This window comes from Hemiscyllium ocellatum, assembly GCF_020745735.1.
Source record: "Hemiscyllium ocellatum isolate sHemOce1 chromosome 15 unlocalized genomic scaffold, sHemOce1.pat.X.cur. SUPER_15_unloc_3, whole genome shotgun sequence".
In the NCBI taxonomy this organism is placed as follows: Eukaryota; Metazoa; Chordata; class Chondrichthyes; order Orectolobiformes; family Hemiscylliidae; genus Hemiscyllium; species Hemiscyllium ocellatum.
In genome coordinates, this window is record NW_026867467.1 from 311,446 (window position 1) to 337,791 (window position 26,346).

At 46.4% G+C, this 26,346-nt stretch overlaps 1 pseudogene; it reads left to right on the forward strand.

Moving 5' to 3' along the window:
• Positions 1–7,348: 7,348 nt before the first annotated feature.
• Positions 7,349–19,596, forward strand: LOC132806811 (beta-1,3-galactosyl-O-glycosyl-glycoprotein beta-1,6-N-acetylglucosaminyltransferase 3-like; annotated as a pseudogene).
• Positions 19,597–26,346: the final 6,750 nt, after the last annotated feature.

Below are 26,346 nucleotides of genomic sequence, written 5' to 3' on the forward strand. Positions count from 1 at the left end.
CACAGGCTTTAACTGCTTAAACTGTAGCCATTTGAGTAGGATCTGGTCCTTGTACAAAACTTGAACATGAAAATCAGTCCTGAGCCACCAGAACAGAGCTAGTGGGAGGTTCTGTCATCCAGAGGAGACCTTAAATTGCCATGAAAGCTGAACATTGAACTCAAAATGTTAACTCTGTCTGTCTGTCTCTCTTTCCACAGATGCTGCAAACTTGCTGCATTCCCTCAGCACTTACTCTTTTTCCTTGTTTTAAATTCTCTCCCACCTGCACTCTCAAATGTCTTTATTGATTAATGTATCAGCCATGGATTACTTGCAAACAGTGTCCCCTAAGTCACAGATATGAATGGCTTTATCTTCAGATCTGACTAAAGGCAAAAGCTGTGGATATTGGAAATCAAAACAAACATCGAAAATGCTGGAGAAAGTCAGCAGGTCTGACAGCATTCGTAGAAAGAGAAACAGAGTTCTGAGGAACAGTCACACTAGACTCAGTGTTAACTCTGTTTCTCTGTCACAGATGTTACCAGAGCCTCTGATTTTCTCAGGCATGTTTTGAATTTGGTTCTTTCAGATCTCCAGTTCCATCTGCAGTTCTTTGTTTTCCTTTCTATTTGCAATATATTATAAAATATTTCAAAACACAAAATAAAGTCCCATTTCCTATTCAAAAACTGCAGTCATTGCAAAAACAAAAAAACTCAGCAGGTCTGGCAGCATCTGTGGAGAGAAATCAGAAGTTAATGTTTTGGGTCCAGTGATCCTTGCTCAGAACAAAATCTGTCAATGATTTTACTTACAAACAAGTACAATATAACAAATAACCATTAATATTCCAGGAGGCATATTCCACCTTTAATTCATGATTCCAGAAAGACATACCTAGATAATTATTAAGTGCTTTCAAATAATTAGGACAAAACATATTTGTCATTAGTTCGAAGTCCGATACATTTTACACACACACATATTTTACATCGGGTCTTTTGTAGCATCTCCCAGTTGAGGCGACCTGCAAATGCATCCAAGCTGTCACTGATGCCTCTTTCTCCAGATTACACTTGTTTTACATCATTCACCCATAACAAGGAGAGCCAAGCAACCTGGGCAGTGGGATTCTCTGCCATCACTTCCTTCCCCCAGCTGTAGGGTGTCATAGCCTGTACCCATATTGCTTTCAGACTGCCCTATCACAAACCCGCAGAGCTGGAGAGTGGAAGGTTTTATCACTTCCACAATGTTTAACTTATATGGAACCATTGATGCCAGAGTTTGGAGGATTATTTCAGACTGTCTTGGAGCTGCCATGATGTTGATGTAGAAGACAAGTCCCGAGTTCCTGCCTCCTTCCAAAGACCTTGGGCCACAGAAGAAGAGCTGCATGGAATTCAGTGAAAAATTCTCTAAATTTGGTTCATAACATGTTTTTCTTTTCTTTGTTATTCTTTCCTGGGATGTGGCTTTTTTGGTAAGGCTGCCATTTGTTTTCCATCCATTATTACCTTTGAACTGAGTGTCTTACTTGACTATTTCAGATGTCAGTTAAGAGCCAACGTAATTGCCATGGATCTGGCGTTTCACTAATAAACCTGTAATCTGAGAATCAACAATGGTTATATGGTCATCATAGGCTAGTGTTTAAATTCAGATTTTATTGAATTCATATTTCACCATCAATTGTGGTAGTATTCAACACCATGACTTCCAGAACAGTAGGTTAGTGCTCAGGATGACCACATGACAATAATGCCATAAGAAACAGGAACAGGAGTAGGTCCTTAAGCTCTTGATCCTGCTCCACCATTCAATAGGATCGTGATTGATCCAACATTCCTCACTTTCACCTTCCTGTGCTTTCCCTGGAAGCCTTGATTCCCTGGCTGATCAAGAATCTATCCATCCCAGCCTTAAATATACACAAGGACTCTGCCCCCACGGGGGGGCACTGTGACAAGGACTTCCAAAGACTCAAAGATAAGAAATTCATCCTCGTTTCAGTCTGAAACTGGCACCCCTTGATTCTGAGACCATGCTTTCTGGTCCTAGATTCCCCTATGACAAGAAACCTCCTCTCAGCATTTTCCCTGTAAAATCCCTTAAGAATCTCATATTTTTCAGTTAGATCATTCTTCTAAGTTCCAGTGAGTAGAGTCTCAACCTATTTAGCATTTGCTATTTCGACAATCCCTGCTCTCTAGGGATTTGCCTTGTAGACATTCTCTCAACTGCCTCCAATGAAATTTCCACAAACAAAGGGACCAAAACTGCCCACATTAGTCGGGACTGATAAAGCTTATAAAAGAATGATGGGTATGGATAGAGTTAATGCTAGTTGTCTTTTCCCAAGGGTGGGCACTTCAAGACTAGGGGGCACATTTTTAAAGTGAGAGGAAAGAGATTTTAAAAAGATGAGGAACTTTCTTTATGCATAGAGTGGTTCGCATGTGGAATGAACTTCCTGAGAAACGGGAGGGTGTGGGTACAATTATAAGGTTTAAAAGACATTTGGATATACATGAGTGGGAAAGGGTGGTACGGCTATGGGCCAGGAGCCGGCAGGCAGAACTAGTTTAGTTTGGGATAATTTTCAGCTACGCTTTGTTGGACCGGAGGGTCTGTTTCAGTGTTGTATGACTCTATGTGGTCTCACCAGTAAGTCTTCCCTACTCTTACACTCCAATCTCCTTGAAATAAGGGTCTATGAATGTTATCAAGATTCTAATGCGACCCTAAGGCAATGGCAAGATGAAGATACAACACTGCCCATGCTTCCACCAGGGCCACAGTTGAACAATCATAACTCAACCACTTCAAGATGAGTTGGAAGCTCCAGTGGGGCATTGCAGTATAGATCAGAAATGGTGCACGATGCCTTTCTCAAGTGCAGTTGACAAACAGGGTGTGGACTGTCGGCAGAGGAAATAGGGGATCAGCAGTAATCTTCTGAGAGTGAAGATAAAGGCAAGGACATTGAACAGGGTGAACACACATGAGAGCAGACATACCTACATTAGAGGGTAATGCACTGTCAAAGACAAGAAAACTGAAAGAACTGAATTGCAACACATGTCTAGGATGAATAAACTGGTATTGACTTCCTCATGTATAATTGTTTTTGGTTATATGGTAGCAACCATGGTTCGGGCAAAATATATGTGGACCAAATTATTTTTGTAATCATCCAACATTCCTGTTGTTGAGTAAATGTATTCTTAATCATATTAATGTATGCTTGGTGAAGGTAAAGGTAAGGTCCACATAGTCTGAGTAGACCGTGGGTTGTTCTCATTACAGAGAGATGTGTATGCTCAGTTTGTATTGTCTAGTATCTACACATCATAGACCCTTCAAACTGTTGAGGAGATAGCAACAGTCAGTGAAAAAGGGACACTAACATAGCTTACTGCTAAAGTTCGGTGGTTTTATAGCCTGCAGTCAAAATATGTAATTCAGTGTAATGTCATCTCTCACAATAATAAGTTAAGAGCATTCCTGAGGCATTTTATAATAATGATCCCAGGAATGAAAGGCTTGTCACATGAGGAGCGGTTGAGGACTCTGTGTCTGGACGCAATGGAGTTCAGAAGAGTGAGGGAGATCTGATTGAAACTTACAGAATGCTGAGACCCCGTGGTAGACTGGATAAGGACAGGTGTGTCCACAAGCAGGAGAGATGAGAACCAGAGGACCTAAGGACATAGCCTCAAAATGAAAAGGTGATGCTTTAAAGCTGAGAGAAGCTGTAGACTGGTAAGCCTGACATTGGTGGGGGGCAAGTTGCTAGAGGGAATCCTGACGGACAGGATTTACATGTATTTGGAAAGGCAAAGGATTAGAAAGAGTCAACATGGCTTTGTGTGTGGGAAATCATGTCTTCCTAACTTGGCTGACTTTGTTCAGAGAAGTAACAAAGAGGATTGGTGAGGGCAGAGCGGTAGACGCAATCTATGTGGACTTCAGTAAGGTGTTCTACAAGGATCCCCACGGTAGACTGGATAGCAAGGTTAGATCACATGGAGCACAAGCAGAACTAGCCACTTGGATACAGAACTGACTTTGAAAGTCAAAGACAGAGGGCGGTGGCGGAGAGTTGCTTTTCAGACTCGAGGCCTGTGACAGTGGTGTGCCACAAGGATCGGTGCTGGGTGCACTGCTTTTCATCATTTATATAATGATTTGGATGTGAACATAGGGGTACAGTTAGTAAGTTTACAGATGACACCAAAACTAGAGGTGTAATGGATGGCAAAGAAAGTTATCTCAGAGTACAACAGGATCTTGATGAGATGGGCCAATGGGCTGAGGAGTGGTGCATGTATGGAATGAGCTGCCAGAGGAAGTGGTGGAGGCTGGTACAATTACAGCATTTAAAGGGCATCCGGATTGGTATATGACGAGGAAAGGTGCAGAGGGATTTGGGCCAAGTGCGGCAATTGAGTCAAGATTAGGTGAGGAGAACTGATCGGCATGGATGAGTTGGATTGATGGGACTGTTTCTGTGTTGTACATCTCTATAACCCCCTCCACCCAGTACACTCCTCCCTATCTCTGTAACTTCATCCAGCCCTGACACCTTCCCTATTTCCAGAACCTCCTCCACACCCTACACCCCACCCTATCTCTGAAACCTCCTCCAGTCCCAATAACCCTCTCTTAGCTGTAACATCAATGCTCATTCTCACTCCATGATGTCATCCCTCATGCGATCCCAGCCTCTTGACCATCCCCTGATTCCATCACTCCACCGGCCTTCAGCTGCTTGGGCCCTCCATGTTATCATCTCATAAGACTTTGAGCAATTTGCATTTCCCTTCTCTGATGAATCCTGTCCATTTTTTCCTGGAAACAATGTTATACCTGTTGTGGATTTACTAGAGTAATTCAGGAAGAGTCCCTCAACAGCACCTTGTAAACCCAACATCAATATCATCTTGAAGACAAGGCCAGCAATATGACGTAACACTACTCCTTCTGCAGTTACTCTCCACTTCACCCTTAATCCCAATTTTGAAATTAATCATCCTTCCTTCAGTTTTTCTGGGACAGAATCCTGGAACTCTCTCCCATGTGACTTTGCATTTGTGGTCAGGGTTCTTAAAACACAAGGACAGTGGGTTTAAAGAGGAGAGTTCCTTATCATTAATGCCGGAGAGATTAGGGGGATGGGTAACAAGGCTGTCTCAGTCAGTGATGCCCACTTCATGTGAATCCACAAACAAGTCTGTCATTGTGATGTTGCCATGGGAATGCACATTACATTCCTGTTCTGAGGGATACACAGGAACAGTAGGAAATGAGACTTGGTCGAATCAGTCAAAGAGCCAAGATGTTTTCCATCAGTGTCGCAGCGAGATATGGACAGTTACAAGGGGAGTCAGGGTGGAACAATACCTGCTGGAGTGTGATGACCTTCATTGTTCAGCTCTCTGAATATTGGAGTTGGGATGGCGTGCTGAGGTTGGACAGGAAGTTGGTAAGGCCAGTTCTGGAAGACTGTGTCTTGTTCTGCTCACGCTGCTGTAGGAAGGATATTATTAAACAGGGGATGGTTCAGAAAAGATTTACCAGGATATTGCCAGGAGTGCAGGGTTTGAGATATAAAAATAGACTGGCGATGCTGGTGATATTTTACAAAGAACATTACAGCACAGGAACAGGCCCTTCAACACTCCAAGCCTGCACTGACACATTTTGCCTTCCATATGAAAACTGTCTTCACTTACAGGATCCGTATTCCCCTGTTCCCTTCATATTCATGCCTGCTGCTGGATGATTCTTGAAAACTACAATTCCATTGTCTGTTCTGGCAGCGTGTTCCATGAACTCACCACCCTTTCCATGATAAACATGCTTCACATATCTCTTTTAAACACCCCCCTGACCCCTGCACCTTGAACCTGTGTCCCCGAGTAACTGACTCTTCCACCCTGAGAAAAGGCTTCATACTTTCCACCCTATCCATGCCATTCACAATCTTATAAACTTCTATAAGGTCACCCCTCAACCTCCTGCATTCTCGTGAAAACAAACCCAGTCTATCCAATCTTTGTTCACAGGTAAAATCCCCCATTCCAGGCAATATCCTGGTAAACCTTTTCTGTCCCCTCTCTAAAGGATCCATATCAGAACTGTACGTGTTTTTCACTGCAGCATAGGAAATTGAGGGGTGACCTTATTGAGGTTTATAAAATCCTGACAGTGATTGATAAGGTGAATGACAAGGGTTTTTTCCCCTAGTGTGGGGGAGTTCAGACTCAGGGCCATGTTTGTAAGGTCAGAGGAAAAAGATTTAAAGATTGAGGCGCAACTCTTTTTTCCCCAGTGTGATTTGTGATGGAATGACCTTCCAGACGAAGTAATGTATGTGGGCACAGTTACAATGTTTAAAAGATGCCAGCTCTTGATGCCAGTCGTTTTTTTTCTCCATTCTGTGCTACTGAATGCCCAAATTTCTGTGACATGCATTTCCAGAGGACAAACATGGCAAGGGAGTACATGTTAAATAGGAGGACCCTGGCAAGCACAGAAGATTAGACGGATCCTGATTTGTGTGTCCAGCCATCCGTGAAGGCAGCAGGATAGGCAGGTAAGGGAATTAAGAAGGATCAAAGCCACTGACTACATGAGCAAGGAGGTGTCATGTTGGAGCTTTACAGGATTTTGGTGAAACCTCAGCTGGAGTACTGTGTGCGGTTCTGGTCACCGCATTATAGGAAGGATGTGATTGTACTGGAGGGGGGGCAAAGGAGATCCACCAGGATGTTGCATTAGATTGAGCATTGCCTAAACCTACAGAAGTGTTTGGTGTGTGTGTGGCTATGGTAACCCACCCAGCCTGCACATCCCTGGACATTATGGGCAATTCAGCATGGCCAATCCACCTAACTTGAACATCTTTGAAATCAGAGCACCCGAAAGGTACCCAAACAGACAACATGCAAAACTACACACAGCCACCCAAGGCTGGAATCAAACTCTGGTCCCTGACACTGTGCTCCAGCAATGCTAACCTGAGCCACTCTCGGCCGGGGGAATTTTTTTTTGGATTCATATCAACTTGCTGTGCTCAGACTCCCAGCTTTATAATGAACGGTCAAATCACCATAATTCCAATTTTGCATCAGAGAGAGAGGACGGGTGGTGAAGTTTGATTTAATTTGATTTCCTATTGTCACTTTTTTTCACATAAATTCATGATGGGGGCACCGTTGGCCAGGCCAGTGGTTATTGGCCATCCCTAATAGCCCAGACGGCAGTCAAGAGTCACAGTACAAACAGGTAACCACCTTCCCATCTCCTGGTCCTCTCTTCATCCAAGGGTTACCCCTCCCACATTGTTGTGGGCTCGATGGCAGGTTCCTTCCTGAAAGAGCAGCCCGGGCAACACCGGTCCAGGAACGGCCGGAGAGAAGCACAGAGCGGGCAAGGAAATGACTGGATCCAGGCAGGCAGACAGGAGCAAGAGGAGCCCGGACTCCGAGAGAGAAACAACGGAACATTGGCTGGGTTTCATCCAGAGGAGGGTGGGAGGAGTTACTGAGAGAGACAGAGAGAGAGGGACACGTGTTAGTGAGAGAGGGAGGAGAGGGAGAGGGAGGAGAGGTGTGACTGAGGGAGAGAGGTGAGTTAGTGGAGGAGAGGGATTACAAAAGGAGAGGGGTTATAGAGGGAGCGGGGTTACAAAGGGGTAATGGAGAGAGGGAGAGGTGTTAAAGTGGGAGAGGAATTCCAGAGGGAGAGCAGTTCGGGGGGAGAGGGAGTGAAAGTCAGAGTCATTCGTTGAATGTTGGGGAAACAAGGGAAGACAAGGGTCTAACAAGGAGAGGGGACTGGCTAGTGCGACCTCTCCAGCAATTTGAATCACTCCTTCCCCAAGGCCTGGTGGAGGCAGTGCTGCCCAGCACAGAGAGCATCCATTCTGCATTTGCCTATCGCTTATAGGCTGGGGACACTGCCCTCTGGAAAGTGCCATGCCCAAGTTGAGCCAGTGTTGTGCCCACTGGTCGTTCCTCAGATCAGCGTTGTGAGTGTTCAGTGTGGTCTTGTTGTGCCAATGGCTGCTGGTCCAGAGAGGAGAGGGCCGGCTGACCCTCAGGCTGGTGAAACCAGGCGCCAGTCCAATGCAGGAACACCTCCTGCTGGTCGAGGAGAACTCCACCTGCTGGCAGATCATCCAGGGGGACAGGCAGGAGTTGGAAAGGGCCCTCCTCAACTCTATTATGTCTCCCTCAAGCACCAAGCCGTCACTGAGGGACATTATCTGAACATGACCCGAAATTGCAGATCATTTGTGAGGGCCCGCAGGTATATCACTGGCCCCCTGAGCCCTCAGGAGGAACACTTCCCCTTGGCTTACTCCATGGTCATCCACCAGAGCATTGAGATGTTCGAGAGGCTTCTCCGGAGCATTTATGCCCCACAGAATGTCTACTGTATCCACGTGGACCGCAAATCCCCGAGTCCATTTCATGCGGCAGTTCGGGCCATCGCTTCGTGTTTCCACAATATCTTTGTCGCAGCGAAGCTGGAGTGGGTCACCTATGCTGGCTGGAGCAGAGTTCAGGCGGATCTCAACTGCATGAAGGAGCTGCTGGAGAGCCCTGTTCCCTGCAAGTACTTCATCAATGTGTGTGGCCAAGACTTCCCTCTGAAGACCAACCGGGAGATAGTCCACAGCCTCAGAGCTCTGAACGGCTCCAACGTGATTGAGTCGAATCCTGCGCCAAGGTTCAAAAACAGGCCTTCCTGTCTGCTGGGCCTCTCTTCATCCAAGTGCTTTCCACCCTCCCTCCCTCCATCATCTCTTTCTCCCCTCCAGTCCTTCACTCCTGTCTGTACAAAGAGAGACAGGGTTGTTAAAACTGTTCAGTTGCATGGAGGGAGGTTCAGAATGTACAAAGGAATATAGAGGAGTTGGAGAGTTGAGCTGCAAACAGAGCAGAAGGGCAATTGACGTTTCAGGTCGGAAACTTTCATCCGAACCCGGGGAGGGGAAGGGGCTGCAGAATAAATGGGGGTGTGGGGCTGGGGAAAGGGGGTGGGATGGCGATTGGTGGATGCAGGGAGGAGGTGACTGTGATTGGACAGTGGGTGGGGTGGAGCAGATGGGTGGAAAGGAAGACGGTCAGGTGAAAGAGATGGGGTGGAAAGAAAGGGCTGGGCCTGGGAAAAGGAGGGATATAGACTGATTACGAGAGTATACAGGAATGTAGGTAGGTTAAGAGTTAGGAGAAAGTGAGGACTACCGATGCTGGAGAACACATCAAGAGTGTGGCACTGGAAAAGCACAGTGGGTCAGGCAGCATTTGAAGAGCAGAAAAATCAATGTTTCGGACATAAGCCCTTGATCAGGAATGAGGCTTGTGGACCAGGGTGCCGAGAGATAAGTGGGATGGGTGTGGAAGGTAGCTGGGAAAATGATGGATCGATGAAGGGATTTGGGGGGGGGGCGGGGCAGGCGGGGGTGCGGAAGGTCGAGTGGACAGGTGGGAAGGAAGATGGACCGGTCAGGAGGGTGGTGTTGAGTTGGAGGCTTGGGACTGCGATAAGTTGGGGTGGGGAAATGAGGAAACTCGTGAAATTGACATTGATCCACTGGTTGCAGGGCTCCAAGGTGGAATATCCAGGCGTCAGCTGGTAAGGGTTTGGTGATGGAGGAGGCCCAGGACCTGCATGCCCTTGGTGGGAGGGGGAGTTAAAGTGTTCAGCCACGGGCCGGCGGGGTTGGTTGGTGTGGGTGTTCCAGAGATGCTCTCTGAAACAATGCGCAAGTAAGAGTTCTGTCTCCCTGATGTAGAGGAGACCACATCGGGTGCAATGGATGCAGTAGATGACATTGGTGGAGGTACAAGTATATTTCTGTCAGAGGTGGAAGGATCCTTTGAAGCCTTGGATGGAGGTGAGGGGGGAGGTGTGGGTGCAGGTTTTCAGAGGCCAGGGAAGGTGCCAGGAGGAGAGGGTGGGTTGGTGGGGGGTGTGGATCTGACAAGGGAATTGTAAGGGGAATGGTCTCATCGAAAGCAGATGGAGTGCAGAGGGAAGTATGTCCCTAATGGTGTTTGTTAGTGGCAGAAGTGTTGGAGGATAATGCAATGTATCCGGATGTTGGTGGGGTAGAAGGTGAGGACCGAGGGGTTCTGTCTCTGTTGCGTTGGGAGGAGTGTGGTTGAAGGGTGAAGGTACAGGAAATGGAGCAGATGCACTGGAGGGCATTGTCAACCACGTGGGAGAGGAAATTGTAGTTTTTGAGGTAGGACGCCATCTGGGATGTTCTGTGGTGGAATTGGTCCTCCTGGGAACAGATGCAGCAGAGGCAGAGAAATTGGGAATAAGGGATAGTGATTTTACAGGAGCAGGGTGGGAGGAGGTGCATTCCAGGTAGCTGTGGGAGTTGGTGGGTTTGTAGTGGATGTCCGCGATTAGTCGGTTGCCAGAGATGGAGATGGAGAGGTCCAGGAAGAGGAAGGAGGTGTCCGAGATTGTCCGGGTGAATTTGAGGTCAGGTCGGAAGGTGTTGATAGAATTAATGAACTTTTCAACCACCTCATGCAAATACAAGGTAGTGCCAATCCAGTCATCAATGTAGTGGAGGAATAGGTGGGGAATGGTGCCAATGGATGAAGAGGCAGGCATCGTTGGGGCCCATGCGGGTGCTCATAGCTACCCCTTAAGAGTTGAGAGTGAACAAAAGAATGTAAGTTTGGTTCAGAGCATGTAAAGGATTGTTCTTAGGTTGATAGTGAAATAGTCTCACAAACTTGACTGAGTTTTTTGAAGAAGTAACATAGAGGATTGATGAGGGCAGAGCGGTAGATGTGATCTATATGGACTTCAGTAAGGTATTCAACAAGCTTCCCCTTGGAAGACTGATTAGCAAGGTTAGATCTCATGGAATACAGGGAGAACTAGCCATTTGGATACAGAAATGGCTCAAAAGGTAGAAGACAGAGAGTGGTAGTGGAGGGTTGTTTTTCAGACTGGAGGCCTGTGACCAGTGGAGTGCCACAAGGATCGGTGCTGGGCCCTCTACTTTTTGTCATTTATATAAATGATTTGGATGCGAACATAAGAGGAACAGTTAGTAAGTTTGCAGATGACACCAAAATTCTGGTCTCCTTCCTATTGGAAAGATGTTGTGAAACCTGAAAGGATTCCAAAATGATTTACAAGGATGTTGCCAGGGCTGGAGGATTTGAGCTTTCGGGAGAGGCTGAACAGGCTGAGGCTGTTTTCCCTGGAGCGTCGGAGGCTGAGGGGTGACCTTATAGAGGTTTACAAAATTATGAGGGGCATGGATAGGATAAATAGACAAAGTCTTTTCCCTGGAGTCGGGCAGTCCAGAATTAGAGGGCATAGGTTTTGGGTGAGAGGGAAAAGATATAAAAGAGACCTGAGGGGCAACATTTTCATGGAGAGTGTGGTACGCGTATGGAATGACCTGCCAGAGGATGTGGTGGAGGCTGGTACAATTACAACATTTAAGAGGCATTTGGATGTCTTCAATAATTTCAGTCCAAGACAAGATCTGAAGCAGCAGTATCGTCTGATATACTCTTGCAAGAATGGTGTCCACAAGGTAGGCACACCCAGTACACAACCTTGATACACTACTCTAAACCCAGCATCCATTCCTCTTGTTTATCTCTTGCCTTATCAGGCCTTGTGCGTAACAGTACAGGTTTTGCTTGGCCATTTCCACATCCCTCTGTGGTCTATTGTTAGCGTATATCCTCCTTCACTGCCATCTGCTTCCTTGCCTGCTAAAGCAACATTTCCTCTCATTCTTCGTCCACACTGAGCCTTATGACCTTGATTGTGGTTTTTGTTTTTGCAGAAGCGGGAAACAGATGCTTATAACTGTGTGTACAAGCCTATCTAGCTTAACCTACACTCCCCTTCCTCTTTCATGATTCAGCTTTGTGATTTTCGCAGACAACATTTCTAATTGTTCCTCACAATTTATATATTCCATCACCAGGAAGAAAGGAAACAGACAGTCCTGTTTATTTATATTTTATTAAACAATTCACAGTTTATACAAACAATTACATTTACAGCTGAACACAGAGAAACAGCAATTTTACAAGGGAGGGGAATGACAAAGCCAAGCCCCAAATCCTGACATTCAACCAGTTTCAGGGAAATGAGAACAAACCTCAAATCCCAGTTTCAATCATTACAAACAGTAACAATGACATTCATACATATAAGACAGTCCACTTGTGTAAGAAACAGCGCATACAATACAGACCCCCAAAAAACAGCAAGCCTCTCCCCCCCCCCCACCCCAATCCTTCCCACCTTCTGGCCGCTCTAAGACAGCCCGCCCCTACGCACCTTCCGGCTCTTGGTCCACCCTGACACACCTTTTGACCACCTCTAGGACAACACACCCCGTTACCCGCCCAGGGCGACAGTGCTGAGGACGGTATCTGGCTCTCAGTCTGCCCCTAATTACCATTGGGCTCTAATCACCCCAATGCACCGTCCGGCCAGTGGACTACCCCGACACACCTTCCCGCACCTCGAGGACAGCCCGTCCCCTTCCCAGGGACGACAGCGTGCAGGGTAGCCCACAAGCCTTCTGGATCTCAGGCTGCCCCTATGCGCCTTCTGGCTCTTGTCTGCTCTGAGACATCTTCTGACCACCTCTAGGACAGCCCATCCAGATTACCCCTTCTCATGATGATAATGCTCAGAATGACCTACCCACCTACTGGCTCTAGAGGCAACTGCCATCAGGGTGGCCTACCCACCCTCTGGTTCTCAGGGTGACAGCTTTCATGAACGTCCCAGCTCAAAGTAAGAACTGCCAGACCCAGGGACACACAAGACACACAAGACGGTCTATCCAACACCTAGCTCTTGGGGAGACTGTCATCAGGGTGGCCTACCCACTCTCCGGCTTTTGGGACAGCCTACCAACCTTCAGGTTCACAGGATGGCCTACCTGCCCTCCAGCTCTCGGGGTGACAGCTTTCAGGATGACCCATGAGCCTCCCAGCTCACAGTAAGACCTACCAGACCCAGGGACATTCAAGACAGTGCTGGTGATAAGCCCAACAAACCATATGACAGTTAATTACCAACAAACAGAGTCCTTTCTAGTTCAGAGTCCATTAGTACAGACATTTTTCTTCAAAATGTAGAGTCCATTTCCAGGCCTGAGGGGTGGAGAGAGTGCCATACAAGGCCTTGATCAGACCACATCAGAATCAGTCTGTATATTTTTATCTCATTTAAAACATAAAATAATTACATTGACAGCAAGTTTCACCTGCCTTTTTCTTGGGATGAAGGGTTCATCTTATGAAGGAAGGTTGAACAAGTTGGCTTTTACATATTTAAGTTTGGAAATCTGAGAGATCTTTTTGAAATGTATAAATTTCTCTGAGGGGACATGAAAAGGTGGTTGATTGGACATTGCTTTCTCTTGTAGGTTTGACAAGATGTTCTGTAGAACAAGATATTGTCAGAGTCCTACAGCACTGAAACATACCCTTTTGTCCAACTCATGCTGCCAACCAGGTATCCTAATTGGAACTAGTCCCATTATCCTGTGTTTGGTCCATATCCCTCTAAACTTGTCCTATTTATGTTGTCTGTTAAATCTTGTAATTGTACCCACTACAACAATTCTTTTTGTCAATTTGCTCCGTATTTGCACTACCCTCAGGTCTCACCTTAAACCTATGCCCTCTGGGTTTGGACTCCCCCATCCTGGGGCTATTCGCTTTTATTGATTTCCCACACAATTTTATAAACCTCAATATGGTCAACCTTCACCCTCCAATACTCCAGTGACAAAAGTCCTAGCCTATCTAGCCTCTCCTTATAACTAAAACCCTGCAGTCCTGGCAACATCTTTGTAAATCTATTCTGCATCCTTTGCAGTTTCACAACACCCTTCCAATAGCAGGGCGATCACAAATTTACCCAGTACTCCAAAAGTGACCTCACCAATGCCTTGCAGAATTATTTTCCCCTCAGAGGGCTGTTGCACTGTTTAAATCTCTTCTGTACAAAGTTGTAAAGGCTGAGTTGATGAAGTTATGAAAACGTGAAGTTGTTCATTTGGAAGGGAAATCAAAAGAATAGAATATTATTTAAATGGAGAAAGCTTCAGAAAGCTGTAACACAAAGGGATTTGGGGGAACTACTGAATGAAACATGGAAAGCTTGCACACGGGGGTAGCAGGTAGTTGGGAAGACTAATAGAATATTGGATGAAAACAGAAATTTCTGGAGAGACTAAGCAGGTCGGGTAGCATTCGTGGAGAGAAAACAGAGTCAATGTTTTGAGTCTGGTGACCTTTCTTCAGAACTGAAGTGGAATGTTTGCCCTTATTTGGAGGGGGTTGGAGTGTAAAAGTCAGGAAGTCTTACTGCAACTGTGCAAGGTGCTTGTGAGAGCACATCCAGAGTACTGTGAGCACTTCTGGTCACCTTATTTAAGAAAACATGTTTCATTGGAAGAAGTTAAGAGAATGTTTAGAGGGCTGGCCCCCATTATGGAGGGATTGTTTTAAAAACAAAAGGCTAAACAGGATTCTACTCACTGGAGTTTAGAAGAATGAGAGGTGACCTCATTGAAATGGACAGGATTAAGGGGCTTGACAGGATAAATGCTGAAAGGACGTTTCTCCTCATGGGAGAGTCCAGGACCAGGGTGGGGGTATTGTCTCAGAATAAAGGGGCACCAGTTTAAGACTGAGATGAGGTGGAATTTCCTCTCTCAGAAGGTTGTGCATCTTTGGAATTCCTTGCCACAGAGAGCTGTCCTTGTATATATTTAAGGCTAAGATGCTCATATTCTTGGTCAGTGGGGAATTAAGGGTTATGGGGATAGGGCAAGAACATGGATGTGAGGAATGTTGAATCAGCCACGATCCTAGTGGAGCTGGCTTGAAGGACCAAATGGCGACTCCTGTCCCGACTTGTTAATGGTCCAACATTTACTGATGAACCTGTTCAAAGATGTTATCGCACAACTCTGGAGCAGAAGCGACTTGAACCTGGGTCTCCGAGGCTCACACTGCATGGATCCTAGTTTACTTTATATCATGCACTTGACATTGATGCTGGTAGTTATGGCTGCAATTCGCACCAACCTGCCTTAGATCAAATTAATGAAGTGAAGCCAGTATAGGTTTTCAAAAGTAAGTCTCCAACCTCGCATCATGCATTGATGAAGCAGCTGAGAATTTGAATGCAGAGAATGTTGTCTGAACTGGATTCAATGAAGTGTTTCACTAGACACTAGATAAAAACGGCTGGACAACAAAATTGACAACACAAGCCCTGATTCATGGATTTTGTTTTGGACGAGAGGTTGGTCGGTTGGTAGGTGGGAATGATCCACACAGCTGAGACATATAAACATCAAGACCCGGAGCAGGAGAAGATGATTTGGCCCTACATGACGCCCACCATACTCTATGATCATGTCTAATCCTCTATCTCAATGCCATACCTCCACTTTCTCCCCATGCCTTTGATGCTTTTGAAACCTATACATTTGTTAATCGCATTCTTGAATATATTCAATGACTCAAACTCCACAGCTTTCTGTGGTACAGAATTCCATAACTTCACTATCCTGTAAATTAAGAAATGTTTCCGCATCTCAGCCCTAAATAGACGACTGCTTTTATTCAATATGTCAGTGATATCAATCTTGGAGTATGTGGCACAATGCCCATATTCGGGGCAATGTCAAACATGGAGGATTGGCAAATGGTGAGGATGATGTAAATTGTCCAGAGGCACCACGATGAACAGACAGCATCCAGTCAGAGGTGAATACAGAAGAGTGTAAGGTGATATGTTTTGGGAGAAGGATGTGAAGAGGTAATAGAAATGTAATGGCACAATCATAAAGAGTGTGCAGGGTTAGAGGGATCTGGCGATAAACATTCATCAACATTAGAAGGTGGAGGAGGCAGTAGGAGGGTAGAAAAGCAGAAGGCTTCATAAATAGAGGCATTGATGCCAATAAAGGGTTGTGTTATGCTGCATGCCGAATTGATTTAGCCCCAGTTGGATTGTTGTGGTCATTTCTGGTGACTATAAAACGATGTGAGGGCCCTCAGGACAGGGAGAAGAGGAGATTTCGCAGAATGGTGCCAGGGTTTAAGTTGGATGGCTCAGTCGGAAAGGTCAACGACGCTCCCATTGGAAGAAAGGAGATTGAGGTAAGGATTATTTAATGGGTACAGGGTGAGCACTCGGTAATGAAGACGAGGAAATATACTTCACTGTTCACCGATTGTACAAGTGCAATGGAATGCAGATGTAAGATTTTGGGTTAGAGGCATGGTGAGGATGACTGAGGAATTGAAACGTAAATGAAGCCTAAACTACATTTGTATGAGATGATGGCCAGTTCCGATGTAAGTTGGTTAAAAAAAAGAGATCTGCTCCCATACATACAAGGAACAAGAGTAGGCATTGGCTTTTTTGATCCTGTTCCACCATCCACATTCCTGCATACCATCAATAATCTATCCTCCCCTTGGTAACCAAGGATCCATATCTCCCATGCATGATGCCACAAGGACCGAGGATAAAAGATATCTTTTGACACAATGTGAATAAAGTGTCTTGTGTCTTGCGGAAGGGGTGGCATGGTGGCTCAGTGGTTAGCACTGTTACCTCACGGTGCCAAACACCTGGGTTCGATTCCAGCCTTGGGCGACTGTCTGTGTTGAGTTTGCACATTCTCCCCATGTCTGCATGGGTTTCCTCCGGGTGCTCTGATTTCCTGCCACAATCCACAAAGATGTGCAGGCCAGGTAGATTTGTCATGCTAAATTGCCCAAAGTATTCGGGTGTATTAGTCAGGGGTAAATATCGGGTAGGGTAATGCGTGTGGATGGGTGGCTCTTCAGAGGATTGGTGTGGACTTGTTGGGCAAAATGGCCTGTTTCCATACTGTAGAGAATCTAATGTGTGGTGTCCTTCACTCTGAGGGAGGAGCTTTGGATTCAAGTCCTACTCCAGGAGCTGATGGCCCAGGAAGGTGTCTTCATTGCTATTATGAGACACTCAATGGTATTGGACAAGTGCTGCGAAATGGGATGAGAATAGCTCGGAGCTTGTCTTTTTGACCAATGCTGACACGATGGGCTGAAGGGCAACTTATTACTTTGGTGTTCTAAAACTAAATAACCAGAGATCACGGAGTCATAGCATCATACAGTATGGAACAGACCCTTCAGTTCAACCTGTCTGCGCTGACCAGTCATTCCAATCTGACCTAGTCCCATTTGCCAGCCTTTGGCACATATCTCTCTAACCTATTCCTGTTCATCCACATCTAGATGCCTTTTAAATATTGTCATTGTACCAGCCGCCTCCACCACCTCTTGGTAGCTCATTCCAGGCACACATCACCCACTGCGTGAAAAAGTAACCCTTCAGGTTTTTCCCCTCTCACCTTAAACCTATGCTTCTAGTTTTGGACTTCCCCACCCTTGGGAAAAGACCGACATGGAAGGAATCAAAATGGGGCAAGAACAGAAAAGGAGGTCAGCTAAACAATTCTGAGCAGCAACAGAAAAATGCAGCCAAGTACGTATGTAAGCTAGCTAACTTACTGAAACTGGCTCCAGTTAAGTGAGAAGGCAGGAAGACCAAAACAACACTCAACAGGTGTTGTAGAAGTTTAAGGTCAATGATCTAATGCTAAATACCATGTACCTAGATCAGGATCTGATTGATCAGTTGTGTTGCTAAGGCTTGAAATCAAAATGTAATTCATGAAAAGGGAACGCTGATTTGTGTGTAAAAGTGTGATTGCAACTGCCTGTTTCAGACTCTCCAGGTAAGGGTGGGCTTTGACCCGGCTGGTTGAGTCTTCTTGCATGTATGTGATAAAGGAAGCTGTGTGAGGTGTACTATCATCCGGCTGATCATTTCAACATCTATCCATGCCCCTCCTGATTTTATGAACTTCTGTAAGGATACCCCTCAGCATCTGACACTCCAGGAAAAATAGCCCCAGCCTATTCGATCTCTTACTGTAACTCAACCCCTCCAATCTCGGCAACATCCTGGTAAATCTTTTCTTCACCCTCTCAAGTTTAACAACATCCTTTCTTTCGAAGGGCGACCAGAATTGTATGCAGTATTTTAAAAGTGGCCTCACCAATGTCCTCTACAGACAATAGATCACACTTGGTAATGGCAAAGGCATATCAGAGATAGTCAAAGATACTCCTACTTATAGACAATAGGTGCTGGAGTAGGCCATTCGGCCCTTCGAGCCAGCACCACCATTCATTATAATCATGGCTGATCATCCGCAATCAGTATCCTGTTCCTGCCTTATCCCCATAACCCTTGAATCCACTATCTTTCAGAGCTCTATCCATCTCGGTTACAGCTGCAACATTACATCCCAACTCCTATACTCAATGCACTGACCAATGAAGGTAAAGGTATCAAACACATACTTCACCACCCTGTCTATCTGTAATGCACTTTCAAAGAACTATATCCCTGTCCTTCTCTCTAAGGCAAAAGCTCTGTGTTCAAGTCCCACTCCAGGAGTTGATGACCACAGGAAAGTGTCTCCATTGCACTGGTGAGACATGAAAGGCGATGTTCCGAGTGCTGGAAAATGAGACTGGAGTAGCAAGGAGCCTGTTTTGCCAGCGCAGACACAATGGGCTGAAGGATCTATTTTTCTGGTGCTCTCTTTATGACCAGAGAGCACAGCTTGAAGTGCATTTTTGAAGCCAGGTCCACTGGGAGAGTTTGAGGATGAGTTTTATATTTGCTCAGCAAATGAGCATTGGGAGATGGTTTGGGAGGCAGGGATATGGGGAAATAGGCAGGTGACTGGCACGAGGCAATAGGAGTGAGAAAGGCCTGAGGGGCTGAATGGCCTTGCTCTCCACTGTAAGGTGAGTAGCTGAGAGAAGGAGTGTGCATGGATCTTGCTGGAGCTGAGGGCGAGGAGAGTGCAGAGGAGCTGAGGAGGGGAAAAGCCATAGGCGAAGTTGAAAAGCTATCATTTCTACTTTCTCATCTCTCTCACTCTCTCTTGCGCTTGCCTTTTAGAAACGTTGGCAATACCACCACGATACCCTCGACCAAGTCGTCTTGACGGTGCAACTGAAAGACCAGCCGAACATCCGCACCACCATCTTCATGGGCAGCGCCTACTTCATGGCCACCAGGGAGTTTGTTGGCCATGTGTTTGACAGTGCCGAGATCCAGGCCTTCCTCAAATGGTCGGAGGACACCTACAGCCCGGACGAGCATGTGTGGGCTACCCTGCACAGAATGCCCAATGTAGCCGGCTCCATCCCGTACACCCAAGGGGCCACCAGGACACTTGGCCGGGCAGTAAAGTGGTCCTTTGAGGCTGGTGACATTGCGAGGGGTGCCCTGTACCCTCCCTGCACGGGAAGGTATCGCCACTTGGTTTGTGTGTATGGGGCAGGAGATCTATAGTGGGTGGTCCATCAGAGATGGGACTTTGCAAATAAGTTTGACCCCAACATGGACAACACGGCAGTACAGTGCATGGAGGAATATCTCCGAAACAGGACACTTGGTAAAACATGGACACCGAGTAAACCTCGGTGATGGTGGTAGGGGCAGTGGATGAGACATCGGAAACACTGAGAGACTGGGCACTGTGAGACTGTATGCTATAGCACTGGCTGTTGTGGAGGCCAGGCACTGTGAAACTGCATGCTGCAACATTGCCACTGTAGCACTAGGCAGTGTGAGGCTGGGCACTATAGTATTGGGCACTGTGGAGACTGGATACCTTAATACTATCCACTGTAACACTGGGCACTGTGAGACTTAGCACTGTAACATTAGTGAGAGTCAAAATGGGAGGTGCTGGAAAAGCACGGCAGCATCCGAGGAACAGGAGAATCAATGTTTCAGGTATAAGCCCTTCATCAGGAATGTGGGGGAATAAGGGGGTTGAGAGATAAATAGAGTGAGGGTGGGGCTTTTGGTGAAGGTAGCTGGGAAGGTGCTCGGTAAGTCCAGTTGGATGGGTGATTGCGATTGGCCAGTGGGGAAGGTCGAACATATAGTTAGGAAGGAAGATGGACAGGTCAAGAGGGGAGAGCCGACTTGGAGGGTTGGATCTGGGATGAGGTGGTGGGGGGGGAAAAAGAGGAGAAATTTGGAAACTAGTGACGTCAATGTTGATGCCATGTGGTTGAGGGTCCCAAGGCAGAAGATGAGGTGTTCTTCCTCCAGTCGTCAGATAGCTTGGATTTGGTGAGGGCAGTAAGTGTCATTGTGGAGTGGGAAAGGGAGTTGAAGTGGGTTATTTGTGCCCAGTCTCACAGGGACACATCCGCCAATAATATTCAACACTGCATGAGTCGGCACTGCATTACTAGAACATTGCAGTAGTGGGTACTGCATTACTGGAACACTGCATTACTAGAACACTGCACAAGTGGGCACTGCATTACTGGAACATTGCATTACTGGACCACTGCACTAGTGGGCACTGCATTCCTGGAACATTGCATGAGTGAGCACTGTATTACTTGAACACTGCACGAGTGGGCACTGTTCAGCTGGACACTACAAGACCAGTATTGTGACCATCACTACGTTTTTTATTTTTCTCATTTTGGTTTGGAACTGTGAGTCCAAATTGAGAATTGAACTTTGAACAGTGGCTAGTTCTTCTTTAAAAAAAAACGAGAGACAAAAGACTGATGTTTGCTGTTAGGTTTTGGCCAGGAAAGATAATGCAGGTGAATTACAGCTCTCTGAACACAGCAGACGATTCAGCACCGAGATGTAGTTCTGCTCAGGGACTGACAGCTGGATGGATATTGAATGGGTCAGTCAGTAAGAGGAATGCTGCCAAGCAGGTAACCACAGAGAATGGTGAGAGAGAACGCAAAAACCATGAGTGACCTCGCTCTGACTGGATTTTGGGCTTGGAGGAAGTGCTTCTTTGGAAGTTGCTGGACTGGTCTGGTCTTCTTTTTGGTTTGACTTTGTCTAGTTATTTCCCCAGTTATTAACTTGTTAAAAGGTCTGAGATGAGAATGCGAGTCTTCAGGAATGAGTATTAGTCTCCACAGGTCTTCAGAATTTGTTTGCATTGACTGGTGACTTTAAGTTCAAACAGGGTGTACAGTTCTTGTGCCTGTAATGCAACCCAGCATCAAGGGATTTCATGATGGCCTACTATTTATCATTAAAACTGTTATCAACTGGCAAATTAAAATTGTAAACAAGTTTATCTCTTAACTGTCTGCTGGTGTGCGAATTGGGGGGGGTGCATGGGTTTATGATATCTGTGTTCTGCTAAAGTGACATAATAAATTGTTAATTTCTGTTTAAGTTATAAATTTGATATCCAAGATCTGCTATTTGTAAATTCTGGTGAGGAACAACTGAACGATTTTGAGGGTCATTGAATGGTTGAATGTCACTTTGTTGCAAATCCAGTGATCGGGAGGCTGGTTTTGATTGAGCTTCATTTTCCTGTGTCACCCCAGACACCGTACCTCCAGGCACAATAACTCTGGACATTGTCACTCCCTGTATGACACTACCAGTCCGGACACTCCAACGCTTGACACTGTCACTCTGAACATTATCACTAGATACTGTGAGATCAGACTGTGACACTGGACAGTGTAATGCTGGACATTGCAATGTCAGATGTTTTAACAAAAGACACTAACAACGGAAATAGTGACACTGGATATCATTTGGATGCAGATAGAAATGAAAACAGTCAAAAAGAAAACAAATGAGATAGTTCCCATTTCTACACGTAGATTCTAAATGGGACTGAGTGAAAATGATTATGGCTGTCTAATGAACAGAAATCAGAACACTATAATGATGTCCACATCTCATTGAGGGTCTCGGGGTGGTTTGTATAAAGAATACCAGATATGGGGGAGTGAGTTTCAGACTAGAATCTAATCGAGGGGTTCAGGGTGGTTTCTGTACAAATGACAGAAGCTGATCTATGTGTGTGAATGACCCGTGTTAGTATAACATCCAGGGATTGTTTAATGGAGCTTGCTTCACACTTCAAGGACTCAGACATCTCCATTTTATCTGTCTCCCACCAAAATTGACAGGGCAATGACAGCAGAAGCTTTTCAAAGAGAAATGTTGCCTCTGTAATGCCACATGTAATGCCATCTGTATACATCCAGGGCAGGAACAATCCTGGGATTGATAAGAGTAAATCTCCCTCCACTCCATCCTCATCAAACACTCCCAGGAAAGGGACAGAATGGTGTTAGGTACAGAGGAAGAACTCACCTCGACATTGTTCCCATCATTGTTCCTTTGGCCATGGGTTTGAAATGCCATCCCCACACGGTCATTGACTATAGATCTGTCTCTGAATTTTGTTTCATCATTTAGGAATGTATTCAGCCCAGTGAGCCCTCACAGCTCTCTCTCTCTCATAGGCATTGACATTGTGTCTGTCTCTCCTCTTCTGTCTCCTTATTTCTCTCCCTGTGTGTGTGTGTCTCTCTCTCTCTCTCTCTCTTTGCCTCTCACTTCTCTGCCTCCCTCCCTCATCTCTGCTTTCTGTGGGTTCGTGACACCATTGCGATGTTAAGAGAGACTGTACCATGAATGTCACGGTGTTTGCTGTGCCCTGGAGGTTGGAAGACTAGCTGGTGGGCAGTAAACAAGGTAATTTCCACCTTGGTGAGCTAGTACCACTCCAGCCTCAAATTTAGCTGGACCACCTCAGACTCCTCCCTTCCCTTCCTCGACCTCTCCATTTCTATCTCGGGCGATTGACTCAACAGACATTTACTACAAACCAACCGACTCCCACAGCTACCGAGATTACACCTCCTCCCACCCTGCCCCCTGTAAAAACGCCATCCCATATTCCCAATTCCTTTGCATCCGCCGCATCGGCTCCCAGGAGGACCAATTCCACTATCGAACAGCCCAAATGGCCTCCTTTTTCAAAGACCGCAATTTCCCCTCCGACGTGGTCGACGATGCTCTCCACCGCATCTCCTCCACTTCCCGCACCTCCGCCCTTGAAACCTGCCCCTCCAATCACCACCAGGACAGAACCTCATTGGACCCCTCCAACCTCCGGACACACCGTATCATCCTCCGTCATTTCCGCCACCTCCAAACAGACCCCACCACCTCGGATATATTTCCCTCCCGACCCCTATCAGCGTTCCACAGAGACCACTCCCTCCGTGACTCCCTCGTCATGTCCACACTCCCCACCAGCCCAACTTCCACTCCCGGACCTTCCCCTGCAACCACAAGAAGTGCAAAACTTGAGCCCACTCCTCCCCCCTCACCTCCCTCCAAGGCCCCAGTGGATCCTTCCATATCCGTTGCAAATTCACCTGCATCTCCACACACATCATTTACTGTATCCGCTGCACCCGATGTGGTCTCCTCTACATTAGGGAGACAGACCGCCTACTTGCGGAACGTTTCAGGGAACACTTCTGGGACACCTGCATCAATCAACCCAACCACCCCATGACTGAACACTTTAACTCCCCCTCCCACTCTGCGAAGGACATGCAGGTCCTTGGCCTCCTCCATCGCCAGACCTTGGCCACCCGACGCTTGGAGGAAGGGTGCCTCATCTTCCGCCTAGGAACCATCCAACCACACAGATTGAATGTAAATTTCTCCAGCTTCATTTCCCTCTCCACACCTTATCTCAGTCCCATCCCCGGATTCAGCACTGCCCTCTTGACCTGCAATTTTCTTCCCAACCTCTCCGCCCCTACCCCCTCTCCGGCCTATCACCCTCACCTCCTTCCACCTATCGTATTCCCAGTGCCCCTCCCCCAAATTCTCCCCCCACCTTTTATCTCAGCCCACGTGGCACACCAGCTTCATTCCTGAACAAGGGCTTATGCCCGAAACTTTGGTTCTTCTGCTCCTCAGATGCTGCCTGGCCTGCTGGGCTTTTCCAGCGCCACACTTTTCAACTCTGGTCTCCAGCATCTTCAGTCCTCACTTTCTTTGAGTTGGTACCAAGTGGGGCTGCCTGAAGGGTCACTGATAAAGGCACAGGCACTTACAATTGATAGCAATGAGTAGCTGAAGGGAACAAATGTGATGTTTCCAAGTTCTCTGAAAAGTGGGTGGGAGAAAGCTGTGGGGACGACCGAAGATGTGGGCAACTTCATTGAGTAAGGAAGGAATTAGCAGATGGAATATAATGTGCAGCAGATATTTCCAAGCTAACTTAGTGACTGATTAAAATTCCCATTCCTTGCCCAGTCCATCCTTCTACACCAAAGGGTGATTTGTCCCTGTGGGACAGCAGTGTAGGTCAAACTGCGGGATATGAAGATGGGAACTGTGAAGTGTTCCCAGTCTGAGCCACAACACGAGGAGCACAAGGATTGAGATGATTATTCTGTCGTGAAAGTTGAATGAGTTTTGGAAACAGGGTCCCTGTGATTGACAACACTATGAACCTGGCAGCATCTAGAACCCAAGTAAGGCGTCAGAGGAATCACAGATGGAAGTGGGAAGGGACTGGGCAAGGGCAGAAAAAAAAAATCGAGTCAATGTTCTGGGGACATGAGTTTGAATCCTACCGTGGCAGATGTTGGGAATTGAACTCAATTTCAGGGGAAAAGGAAGGAGTCTTCCCCATTAAAACATTGTTGTGAAAACCCACCTCATACACTAATGAACTTTAGGTAAGGAAATTTGCCATTTGACCTGGTCTGGCTTACATGGGACTCCCGAACCACAGCAATGTGCTTGACCTTTAACTACCCTCTAGGCAATTGGGGATGGAAAATAATGTCGGCCCAACCAATGATGTTCCCATTTGTGAACAAGTTTAAATGAAGTTCTCCAGCTCTGGTACCCTCCTGGTAATCTTCCTGTGCCAACTCTCCAAGATTGATGAATTCTTTGGCAAGGCAGTTCAGTTCAGTTCCCAGCTCAACATTTAGCTCAATTAACAGGTTTTGTGTAGCTCTAATTCTTAATGTTTGCTTTAATGATTAATTGCATTAGGTACTTATCTGTGATCATCATCTCAACTTGTCAAAGATCATAGAATCCCTACACTGCAGAAAGAGACATTTGGCCCATTGAGTTTGCATTGACCCTCCACAACCCAGGCCGTGGTCATGACACGGGCTGCTTCAGGCACAGCCAACTCCATTTTCACCTGTAGCTCCATGATCCGCTTGTCTTTCTCCCTGCCTCACAATTATTCATCCCTTTGTCTGCCAGACTGCTGTTCTCTCTCTCTTTCTGGGCTCCATCTATTGGAGGAGTGGGACACAAGTAAGTTATTCTCTCTTACTGGTTCCCTTCATGCGAGTTTCAGGTCTAGTCTGGTTGACCATCTCCTCACGAATTGACGAATTTGGTCCCTCGTGTTGCTCCTGCAAATCTGATGCTCCCCAGTCAGAATCGGTCTCAGTCCTTGCCATTTGAAGCACGTCTTTGAGATGATGTTTAAAGGGCAATCAACATTTAGGAGTGAAGTGATGTAATAATCAGCAAAAACAACCTTGACCATGTCTGTCCTGCTACCAGTTGTTAGGAAGAAGTACTTTACTGTGTTCATTGTGTGCGTTGCCAATTTCAATGTCGAAGCTGAAAACGAACAGCATGCCTGTTTTCGTTCCTCACTCATGTCTGAAACATACATCTTTAACCATGCATTATATATCAGTCAGAACTATTTCATGTCTTCTGAAAACACTTCTGGGCCAGACCAGGTAAGATTCCCAGATTCCCTTTGGTGAAGGACATGAGTGAAGCAGATGTGTATTTACAGCAATTGGTGTTAATTTCACAGTGCCATTGCAGAACCTAACTTTCAATTCTAAATGGATTAATTATTTGAGATTAAATTCTGCCAATTGCTGTTTTTTTTATTCTTGGTCACTGCATTACAAGGAACAGGAAATTCGACGTTTCGGGCCAGAGCCCTTCATCAGGAATGAGGAGAATGTGCCAGGCAGGCTAAGATAAAAGGTAGGGAGGAAGGACTTGGGGGAGGGGCGATGGAGATGTGATAGGTGGAAGGAGGCAGATATGGAAGGATCCCTTGGGGCCTTGGAGGGAAGTGAGGGAGGAGGTGTGGGCGCAGGTTTTACATTTCCTGCGGTTGCAGGGGAAGGTGCCGGGAGTGGAGGTTGGGTTGGTGGGGGATGTGGACCTGACGAGGGAATCACGAAGGGAGTGGTCTTTGCGGAACGCTGATAGGGGAGGGGAGGGAAATCTATCCCTGGTGGTGGGGTCCGTTTGGAGGTGGCGGAAATGACGGCGGATGATACGCTGTATGCGGAGGTTGGTGGGGTGGTAGGTGAGAACCAGTGGGGTTCTGTCTTGGTGGCGGTT